We start from the raw sequence: 10,773 nt of genomic DNA on the forward strand, positions 1-10,773 counted from the left end.
CTCTGAAGTTCATTAAAGTACTGTCACTCAGATCTGAAGGCATCAGCATCAAATCAAGAAGGGGAAGATCACTTGGAGTAAAAGACTTTTGCAGATTTGGTATTCATTGACACTCAGTTAGTGCTTTTTAGCACTTGTGTCTCTCAATCAATTCTTCTGTTGCTCAAATCTAATAAGTCTAAAGTTGATTTGCTACTGTTCCCGTAAATCTAACATGGGCAAAGACTCTCCAAATGCTCGATTCAAAGGAGTCGGATTCCACACTTGGCAAACCCGCATCAAGCTCATCCTGATGAAGAAGGGTCTCTGGGCCATCACAAATGGCAAAGAGAAGAAACCTCGGGACGCGGACCTTGCAACTACTTGGCAAAAGAATGATGACAGAGCTCAGGCCATTATCAAACTGGAGCTAGACGACAGTTATATCCATCATGTGGATAACTGTGAGACCTCACAGGATACATGGAAAAGACTTGACACCCTGTTCGGTGCACAATCTAAATCATCAAAGTATGGTCTCCTGATTGAGTTCTTCAGGCTTGAAATGAAATCCAGCACATCACTTGCCACACATCTCAATTACATGGAAGGACTCCTAACCCAACTTGCAGGAATAAACATTAAAATGGATGAAGATGTTTGCATCGGTGTTCTACTTAAGAGCTTGCCTCCTGAATATAATAATGTATCAACAACTTTAATCAACATGTCAAATCCTGAACTTGTTGATATCCAGGCATCACTGTTAGAAGAAGAAAAGAAGCTAAAAACCAAAGAAGAACCAAGTACCTCTAGAGATGAGCATGCATTATATGTTGGCAACAGGTACAAAGGCAAGAAGGATCAGCTCTTTTGTGACTTCTGCAAAAGGACCGGACACACCGAGAAGTTCTGCCACGCAAGAAAGAGATCCCAAAAGGCCTATCTAGTCGCAGTCAAAGAAGAAGAAGAAAATGGAGCAAAGGAAGAAGATGAAGATGAAGACCACCAAGATCGGAAGGACAAGGCTCATCAGTCCTTGTACTCTCATAATTCTGATAGACTGTTTTAATAGCCTTGTATTTTTTCCTTGCTCTAATGTTTCCTGCCATAAGCTTTGTAAACTCCTTATGTAACTTGGCATTATAGTCCCTGTACACTTTGTGAGGCCCCTGTTACAGCCTCTGGATGTCCACCATGTTTATGGTACCCACACTTAGCTTTTTTTGCAACAGCCTTTGGTGTTTTTGCCATGTCTGTGGTATGCCCACACTTTGCAGGTGATTCTCATTACAGCCTCTACACACTCTGTGCCTTTCCTAGTTGTGATTGAGGAGGGGTGTTGAGAATCAGCAATCACACTCAAACAGCCTCTTTGTATGGAGCCTCAGGGTCAAGGACATGCAGGCTAACTTATCCCATATGCACAATGGTGCTTACTGCAGTTTCCTACTTTCCTATAAAGCATTGTACTTGCTTCCTTTCTTAATGCAATGATAGTACTCTTTTCATTTCAGTAAAGTGTCAATGTCATTGTCCACATACACAAGATTGTGTTTATGAGTCCAAGTCTCAATCTTGGAACCTAATTCACTTGTGTAACAAACAGTGTCCATTCCATCATGAGTCTACACTTCTTTTTCCATCCTCCATAGCTTCCGGTTTTGCCATGCTCTAGATCCCGCATTTCTAACAACAACAACATAGGGAATTTTTTAACATTCTCACATATCAAAATTTGAGGCAATTTGAAGATGAGGATTCCCAATGTACTATACCTTAGCAATTTTGACAACCTTCCACAACCAGCATCATAATCCTCGTAGTTGATGTTTGATTACCCTCCACTTCAAACATTCCATCTTGACACCTACTCTACTCTCGTGAGCTCCACTCTCATGCCTAGGTTATGCACTCCATGTCTGACTTTTTAGGGCAAAATTTTTGAGGGGGGAATATGATAAAAAATGGAGCACAAACCACCTTTGCAATTGTGGCCCCATGCCTCATAAGCCTAGAGTATACAATGGCCAACTATGGATGGCTAGGCAACTTTTGTCCATTTCACAACCATCTTGGTTAATAGAAAGCCCTCTCCTACACACACACCCCCCCCCCCCCCCCCCCCCCCTTTGTGTGTGTTCAAGGTAGATCACTACACATACATATATTTAAACAAATATATACACACAAGACAAAGGTAATGCATGTGTATGGGGCTCTCCCACTAAGAGAGAGAGAGAGAGAGAGAGAGAGAGAGAGAGAGAGAGAGAGTGTGTGTGTGTGTGTGTGTGTGTGTGTGAAAGAGGATTGTATGTAAACGTGACTAAATATTAAGGCTAAACTATAAGAGGATTTTTTTGATTGTGCAATTTTGGTGTTTAGTTTTGTTTGTAATTTGTTGCTACCAAATAAATTGTAGTAATTTATTGTCACCAACTAATGATTACAAACTACAAGGGAATTGTGTGCATCTTTTTTACTTGTGTTCTGCGAGTTTTCCTTTGGAATTGTTGCATTCTAAAGTGGCATTCTTATTGTTTGTGCACATTAAAGCTAAGTAGCAATTTGAAACTCTCCCCTAAGAGAGAAGAGGTGCAACTTAATTTTTTGTTTTCTTTTTTGAGAGAGAGAGGGAGAGAGAGAGACAGAGAGAGAGAGGTGGTAAAAACATGGTTGTCTTTATAGTATTTTAGTAACCAGCTTGGTTCATTTGAGATTTCTAAGTATGTGCACACTTGCTGCTGTACTGCAAATTGAGATTTTTAAGTATGTGCACACTTGTTGCTGTATTGCAAATTGTTTATTAAACTCTTGCATTACATTAATGTCTCCCATTCATTGCACAAATTCTTTGCATCATTATACAAAGCATCCTATAACCATAAAAGAATAACCAATGAAAGCCTTGAGATTAGAAAATCTTAACATCTTCTATAGCTTGTGTTTGTTGAACTATAAATCGCTTAAGCAGCTAGATTACAAAGCCTCCTTAAAAAGCACAATCTGTGCATGTCCATAGGTTAATGTGACCAGTTTAATTTTGAATGGTTTTTGTTGTTTGGTGTGGATATTTGCTGTTGTTGGGTGTAGATGTTGAGTTCATCCATACAAATCATTAGTATAGTCACATTCTGGGAACATATTCTATCATGTGTAAGCTAAACAATGAGGGGATTTTAATCGATATGCGACATACATACATAAGGGGGTGCATTTATACACAATCTCTTATATAGGGGATGGTTAAATTCAAAGTTGGGAAAAAAGGAGTAAGCAGACACTTGGATTAAAAGGAAATTTTCTACATTGGAGGTACAACACTTATCACAGATACAGACAAGAGGTTTCTATGAAAGGGCTTCAAAAAATGTGATAGGGACAGAGTTTGAATAGGAGAGGGAACATACCTAAAGCATGCCACCTTGATCCAGAATCAGCTGCTTCTATTTAGATTTGCAGGTGTAACCACAACCTCCAAGCTCCTTACAATTTAGGCTCAAAACTTTATCCTCTGCAAGCTGACACTGTCTTCTCTTGTGGTCTATGCAATCCTTTTAGCCTCCAACAGGCTCTACACACGCGTGAACAAATTCTATGACCTGACTGGAGCAAACTTCCCCATTCCCAAGTTCAGATTAATCCACTCCCCTGGTCTTCACTGCAGAACTACTATGAAACTAGTGTTGTTCTAGCTGCTAAGACACCACCATGAGATCACTTCCAGTATGTCAGCATACACAGGCAATACTCGTAGTACTATGATCTCCATTGACACTGTAATCAATATAATTCAGTCCCTTTCTTTTTAAGTACTGCCACCACTTTTATTTACCATGATGCTGTAGCTGCTACTAAAGTTAATCCAAGTTTCTAGGAGTGCCCAGATAATTGGTAGCTGCTGCTAAGTTACACAAGTAGTCTGCAGCAGAAATGCCCAGATTAACCAACACATTATTGAAAATAGCTGCCCCTTAGATACCATGCGCAGGTTGGAAATAGAATATCTGCAGAACACCGAAGCATTCAGGATTGTGCAGCAGTAACCAAGTTAATCCTAACTTGTGATCCAAGTTCTGTCTGCAATAAAATTCTCCAGATGACACATGATTGAAAAAGGCTGCCCTGAGAAGCAGTGGCCAAGCTGAAAAATCATATAAGAAAAAGACTATGCATTCAAAATTGTGCCACAGTAGAGACTGTAAACCTGTGGCAAGGAGATTTACTGAGAATTTCACTTCCAATACTGATTAATATGCTTCATAAATCTGCTTTCTTTTATGCAATCTTTGCTGCCCAGATGCTCTTGAAAGCAGATCCCAGTCTCTCAGGGAAGAACCAAACAGAAACACACAATTCTGATGCGAGGAATTACATGTGCAAGGCTTAGCCAACAATTGTCAAATATTTACATACATCTCAGATACATGCCCAGAGTTCAGCACATGCGGAGATCCTATTAACTTGGAAACCCAGCCATGAAGAGAACACATATTTATGTGGGGCAGGCTCTCGCAGAAGCACAGTACATACTGAAAATGAAACTGCAGTCCCATGAAAACAGCTGCTGCGCAACAAGGTCCAAAACCTGCTAAGCCAAACTTCAAGAGAAAAAAAAGAAGAGCATCTCTGCATTCCAATCAATATAGGATGTTATCACTTTGGTATTGTTTCAAAGCATGACGAAGTTTCGATACGGAAAACCGACTACCGGGACTCTGAAGAGCCAAACACAGAGCTTTACATCCCAAAGGGAGCTCTGAAGTTGCCGATGGTCTAATTATTGTCTTTTTAAAAAAAAAAACCCATTTTGCAAGCATTGAGAGCTGTATACGACCTCATCCGAGCAATCTGTTCCGCTCGGATTCCTAAACTCAGAAACTTTGCTTTGCAAAACACACGCTCCCTGCCAATTACCACGCCTGAATTCAACATACCTCGATCCCGTAGATCCGTATCCACATTAGACACACAATCGATCACAAACGCAAACCTGAGGCAACGAAGAGTGCGACACGGGGGGACTCGACGAGGGGGTAAAATCCCCCTCGAAACCCACAAAAAAGTCTGCTCATTTTATTGCAGGTGGATCCACCCCGTGAGCGCACCCATAGGGGAAGGATCCTCTCTCTCTCTCTCTCTCTCGTGTCTGCTTCTCCAGATCTGGAATCATCTGGTTCCAAGCATCAGGATAATGTGGATCTGCACATCAGAGAACGAAGAAGACAAACACAGACAGGGAAAATTTGGAAAATCGAATCCAACGGATGGTTGAAAGACAGGAACCAAACCTCTGCAACTCTTGACTCGCCTCCTTCGACGCCTCTCTCGTACTGCTCGCAGTTCTGCGGGTAGGAAGGAACATCGTTGTTTCCATATTGGTACGTGGGGCGGTCATAAAGGGTGATTTACACCAGACGGCCGACTCAGACCGGTCGGGAAAATAAGGAATTTCTGCGAAGTTCTAAGGGCCGGGACACACCGCCGATACCTCGCCCAAAGACCTGGGCCAGGAGATGGCTCATGGCCTATGTGTATGGGGGCTGTGAAAAGTTTGACACGGACAGACCGGATGAGATGTCAAGACATGCTGATATGTGAGTGGCTCAGGTTCTTGCTGATAGGCGGGGAGTAGCCCCCGTCCTCTTATGCCCGTAGCAAAACAAGTTTGATAGGTTACCATCCCAGTAATGGACAGAAGCAAGTGTCTAAGCACCTTGCGCTTGATAGCTTCTTCCCTTGGTTCTAATTCGTCAAAAATTAAGTGTTTGGGCGTCTGCATGGTTGTGTGTAACCATTCTAAAAGCAGCTCCATTCATTTGTGTTATCCATGAAAAATCGAGATTTAATGTAAATTGAATTGGAAAATTTTCAAATTGATGGTACTAGCTGGTCCGCCAATACCCACACATTACGCAATTGGCAAACTTGCAAAGCTCCTAAGGCTTCGCCTCATTCGCTTTGTGCTGATGTGAGAAAGGGAAGTGGTCGTGCAATAGGTCATGCAATAGGATGACTGCTTCCCTTTGCTTAAAAAAGAATTATAAATAGTGCACTTCGCACTGAATGAACAAGGCCCTTCGTGTCTTATATGTAAAATCCCACAAATGGGAATAGATTGTTTATTGAGATTATTCATAGATGTAAATATATATGGATGTAATATATATCTTTGTTCATCTTCCATAAGTACAATTTGTGTTTACTAAATCATCGAAGTGAATAACCACATGAAAACTTGATGTGAATGAATATTTATCGATGCACTTAACATCTTCAACCACATGAAAATGTAATGTGAATGAATAGTTTCTTGATGAAAAATGCAATGGTTGATGTTTTGAAATAGTAGAGGAGTTTAAGGAAGAATAAGGTTGGAATGTTGAAAAATGCAACGGTTGATACTTAGAAATAGAAGAGGAGTTTAAGAAAGAATAAGGCCGAGATGTAGGCATTTATGTAGATGTGCATGTGTCCACATGTATTTTCACATGTGAATATATGTGCTCATATATGGTTTTTCAAACATAAAATGCAAGTTGAAGGGTTGAACTATACAACAATCTAACTCACCGAACCAATTTACTTGATGTGTTTCTTCTCATTCAAACACACCCTTCTATCTCATTATCTTTCCCTTGTTAATCAAAGTATCTTAGGCAAGACCTACACATAAACAACCTCGTATTTTGGGATTGCAAATGTTTGTGGCATGTGCATTGAAAGTAGATGTGCATGTGCCTACTTTTTTTGCATGTGTTCATGTTTGGTTTTTCAATGCATGTGTCATTGGATGTATGTATGCATTTGTGTTTTGCTAAGGGGATGTTTGTCACTTTTTTGTATGCATGCCATGTATGAATGTATGTTTATGAGGGAAATGACTAATTCTTCAAATAAGTAGAAAAGAGACACCATATTTATGAGCAAATAATACTTGCGTTTAAATTTTTTGATACTAGATTCTATTGATGTTGTCAAATTTTGCACACACTACCATACACTCCCAAATATTCTTCATATTTAGTGTTGCATGCGATTGCAAAGGGTGTGCTGATGATGTACTGGACGTACACACTAGAGGGGCTAGCCTTTAGGCAAAAAAGGGGTGGGTTTTGCTGAGGAAGGAGACATTGGTCCATGAGAGGAAGGGGAGGAGGGAGGGGTAGCCAAAGAAGGAGATGGCAAAGGTGTCAATGGAGGGTAGGGAGGAGGTTGAGAGGGTGGCCAAGGAGTTATTGTTGGCCTTGAGCCCCACCTTAGAGCCGAGATCATTGTGATCTCACCAGGAGTTGGGGGGACGGCTTCTAGGCAACCTTATTTCACACCAACAAGCTCGTGATCTATGTGGCCCCACATGTGTCATCACCATGGAGAAAGGAAGCAACCCTTGAGCATACGACCCCTTCAAGCATAGCCACCTCTTCAACACCATGCACTTATGCATATCATCATGTGTCAACTTCACAAGCTCAATATTCAACCATGCCATCCTTTGGTTTGAGAGCAAGGGTAGTATGCAACCATGCCCACAACAAACATACTTGATTTGTAAGAGGCCCTTGGTGACATTGATGACTACTAGTGCCGATAGTGGACTTGGTTGATTGCTAATATGTCACAATCATGATGTTGTGGTAGGATACCTATCAAGCCACTAACCCTAGGTTTCAAAGGAAACAGACAAGAAAGATGAAAGAAACAAAAGAATCCAAAATAATCAAAGTATTGTAGCGAAAGCGTGGTAGGTCCTAAACCCATGGGCCTTATGATACAACTTACCATCAAAAAATGATAAGCCCAGTTTTTCTCAATATGAGGGCATCTCAAATCCTCTAAGGGAGAGAGGATGTAATGAATCATAGAAATAAAGAAATAAAAACCGAAAGGCTTAAATCTTTTGCTTCACTTTGTCATGTTTTCTTCCCCTAGTCACATCAGTTCAGATCAGTTCGATTGGCATACAAAGATGAGATATGCCATCTAGGGATCAAATGTGCAAAGCCAAGATAATGTTGCTTGTAAATAGAGGTAGGATCCCCCCCCTTTTGTGATCATTGATCGATTAGAAAATTAATCACGCAACTCTATAAAGAGCATTGCGTAAGCAAGCTTGTAACTCAGTAAAGAGCACTATGCAATCAAGCTCATAAAGGCTATATAAAGCCTATAAGGCTTTCACTACTAGTTATTCATTATTTGTTAACTCTTAGAGAGTAATGTGTATATATGTATATGTATATGTATGTATGTATGTATGTGTGTGTGTGTGTGTGTGTGTGTGTCTATATATATATATATATATATAGAGAGAGAGAGAGAGAGAGAGAGAAAATATAGAGGAGAGAGAGTAAGAGTTAGAGAGGGAAAGAGTGAGAAGAAAGGAATGAGATTTTGAAATCCCATTGACAATCCCCTCTCCATACAGTCCTAATATTGTGTTCTCCATCCTTATCACTACTCTATTCTCCATACTCTGCACTATCCTACTCTCCATTCTAATCTTGTATCACCCCTCTCTCTAACCTAACTTTACTATCCATCAAAGATCTTCATTCTCTCTACTTTACTAAGTCACAGTTTCAAGGGCCAGCACTGGCAAGGACCCTAGAAAGAAAGTATAACAAAGAACACCTTAGAGAATTTGCATGAGAAGTTGTTCATCCTTAAGTGAAGGAATGTCAAAGCTGAAGTGGCCGTGCACATAGACAATATCCCTATTGCTCCAACTCAAATCTAGGTGCTCTCTTTATGCTTAAAATGATAAGGTGTTACATTACAACCTTATGATATAGGAAAGGCATCAATATATGTTATTGTGAGTTACAAGGGATTGTTTATCTATCTCTTGTATAGACAAACTCATCATTTCCCCTTTGTGGAATATTACAAGAGATTGTTTGATTATCATTATGTTTTAAAAAAGATCTATACTTGTTATGGAAAAGGGGATGTTGATGTTTGTTTTTTATCGAATCTTGGAAAAACTCCTAAGGTAGTGAGTTGATGAGCCCTAAATCTCTCATAGGGATTCCCTTACTAGGAATCAATTTTGTATTGCATGCTAAGACAAGCACCAGTAATAAGAGGTCTCTTGGTAGTGGTTAACTCTACTCTTGAGGCATGTGGGAACGAGAGGGTCTCTAGTTGTAATTCTCGTTGTATGTTTGATAGTGGACTGAGATAGAGTAGAAACCTTGCAAACCCGAGATAAGTTCTCCCTTAAGACCTTGACACTAGCTAAGGGCAGATTGGTAGATTGTGCCCATACGAGTTGGACATGGGTATTTAGGTACCTTAGATATGGATATTGGTGTAAGGGACACAATGCCGGTGTGGCATTGCACCTTGGAGAAGGTGCGGATAAATACTATATTTACAATTATTTTCACAAGACTATTTGAAATTGTCTTTGTATTGTGCCTAATTTATATGAAAGAACTTTTTAATAGATTAATTAATTATAATATTTTTATTTGTTGATCAAAATTGTGTTAGGATAATTAGATAACTAAAAATACTCCTACAGAGAATTGGGTGGTTAGATCCCTAATTTATCTTTCGTATGGCAAGGTTATCTTGGTTAGTTGAGATCCTTCCATCGTAAGTCGATTAGGTAAAGCTAAGAAGGTTATATTTCCCATGGCAAGGTTATCTTGGTTAGTTGAGAGCCTTCCATTGTAAGTCGAACATTAGATTAGGTAAAGCTAAGAAGGGCCGAATGATGACTATCCTAAGTGTGTCATTTTAGAACCCAACTAATGCCATTTTAGGGGATTGGAGTTGAGACTAAACCTCATGGCTAGAGGAGTTGATGCATGTTGCTCCTCCTCATTTCTTACTATCTTTGAACCAAGTGTGGCAATGGTTCGCTCTAGCTTGGGGGATGATAGCAATGCAAGGACCTCAAAAGCTAACACTAGAAGGTTGATAGAAGACTATAGTATTTTATATTGGATTCCCTATTTTTAGGTAATCCTTGTGGGGTTGAAGTGGAGCTTTCCCTGTGAGGTAGACTCAAGTAGTTTAAGGTTATGAATGTTTGGTTATTCTAAGGAGTTTCAGACATTAGTAATCTTGATTATTTCTTGATGGGCTACTAAAAAATGTGCTATCGATATTTGTTTAGGTAGGCACGTTACATGGTATCAGAGCAAAGAAAAAATTCAATATGAATCCACATATGGTTTGGAAATTGTTAAAATGACTTAGATTCTTAGTCTTTCGGGCTATGTTCACATCAACTATGCATTCTCTAAACTTTGATAGGAGAGATTGATTCATGCTTACTTTGGATCAAATTTGTAACCCATCTTCACATTACGGTGAAACATACTAGTGTAAAAGGCATTGGATGTGTGAAGGCATATACTGCCTCATCAATGCGGATTGTCTTGCTTACATCCAAAACATGATGCAAATTCAATTAATGGAAAGTATTAAGGTTATCTACTTATTTATTTTTGAAGAATCTAAATCAAACCTACCCTCCACATAGATGGGCAACAAATTCAACAAAACTGCTATGTCTATGGGCAAGTGATTCAAGTTATTGTGACTAATAGAGTTGTTATCCTAGGCCACTCTTGCCACAAAATTTTTTATAAAAAAGGCTACGCAAACCTTTGTTCCAAATATAGAATCCTAGAAGTTTTTGCCAAGCCTCCATGTTATCATATTATGGAGTATTGGATTTCCATGGATGTACTTTATAGTAGAACCCTTATCATGATGTAATGCATCTAGCTACCACTGAAAATAATTTGAATAAAAGTTGTTTTTCTTGCTTCAACA

At 39.6% G+C, this 10,773-nt stretch overlaps 1 long non-coding RNA gene across 1 annotated transcript; it reads right to left on the reverse strand.

Moving 5' to 3' along the window:
* Positions 1 to 2,210: 2,210 nt before the first annotated feature.
* On the reverse strand, positions 2,211 to 5,460 carry LOC148030562 (uncharacterized). Its single transcript, XR_015692224.1, has 2 exons — positions 4,973 to 5,460; positions 2,211 to 4,885 (listed from the first exon to the last, which is right to left on the reverse strand). It is a non-coding gene; the product is annotated as an uncharacterized LOC148030562 (long non-coding RNA).
* Between the last annotated feature and the right edge of the window lie 5,313 nt (positions 5,461 to 10,773).

Source organism: Lygodium microphyllum, chromosome 10 (genome assembly GCF_053477565.2).
Source record: "Lygodium microphyllum isolate KBCC chromosome 10, Lygodium_microphyllum_v1.1.10, whole genome shotgun sequence".
NCBI classification, from domain to species: domain Eukaryota; kingdom Viridiplantae; phylum Streptophyta; class Polypodiopsida; order Schizaeales; family Lygodiaceae; genus Lygodium; species Lygodium microphyllum.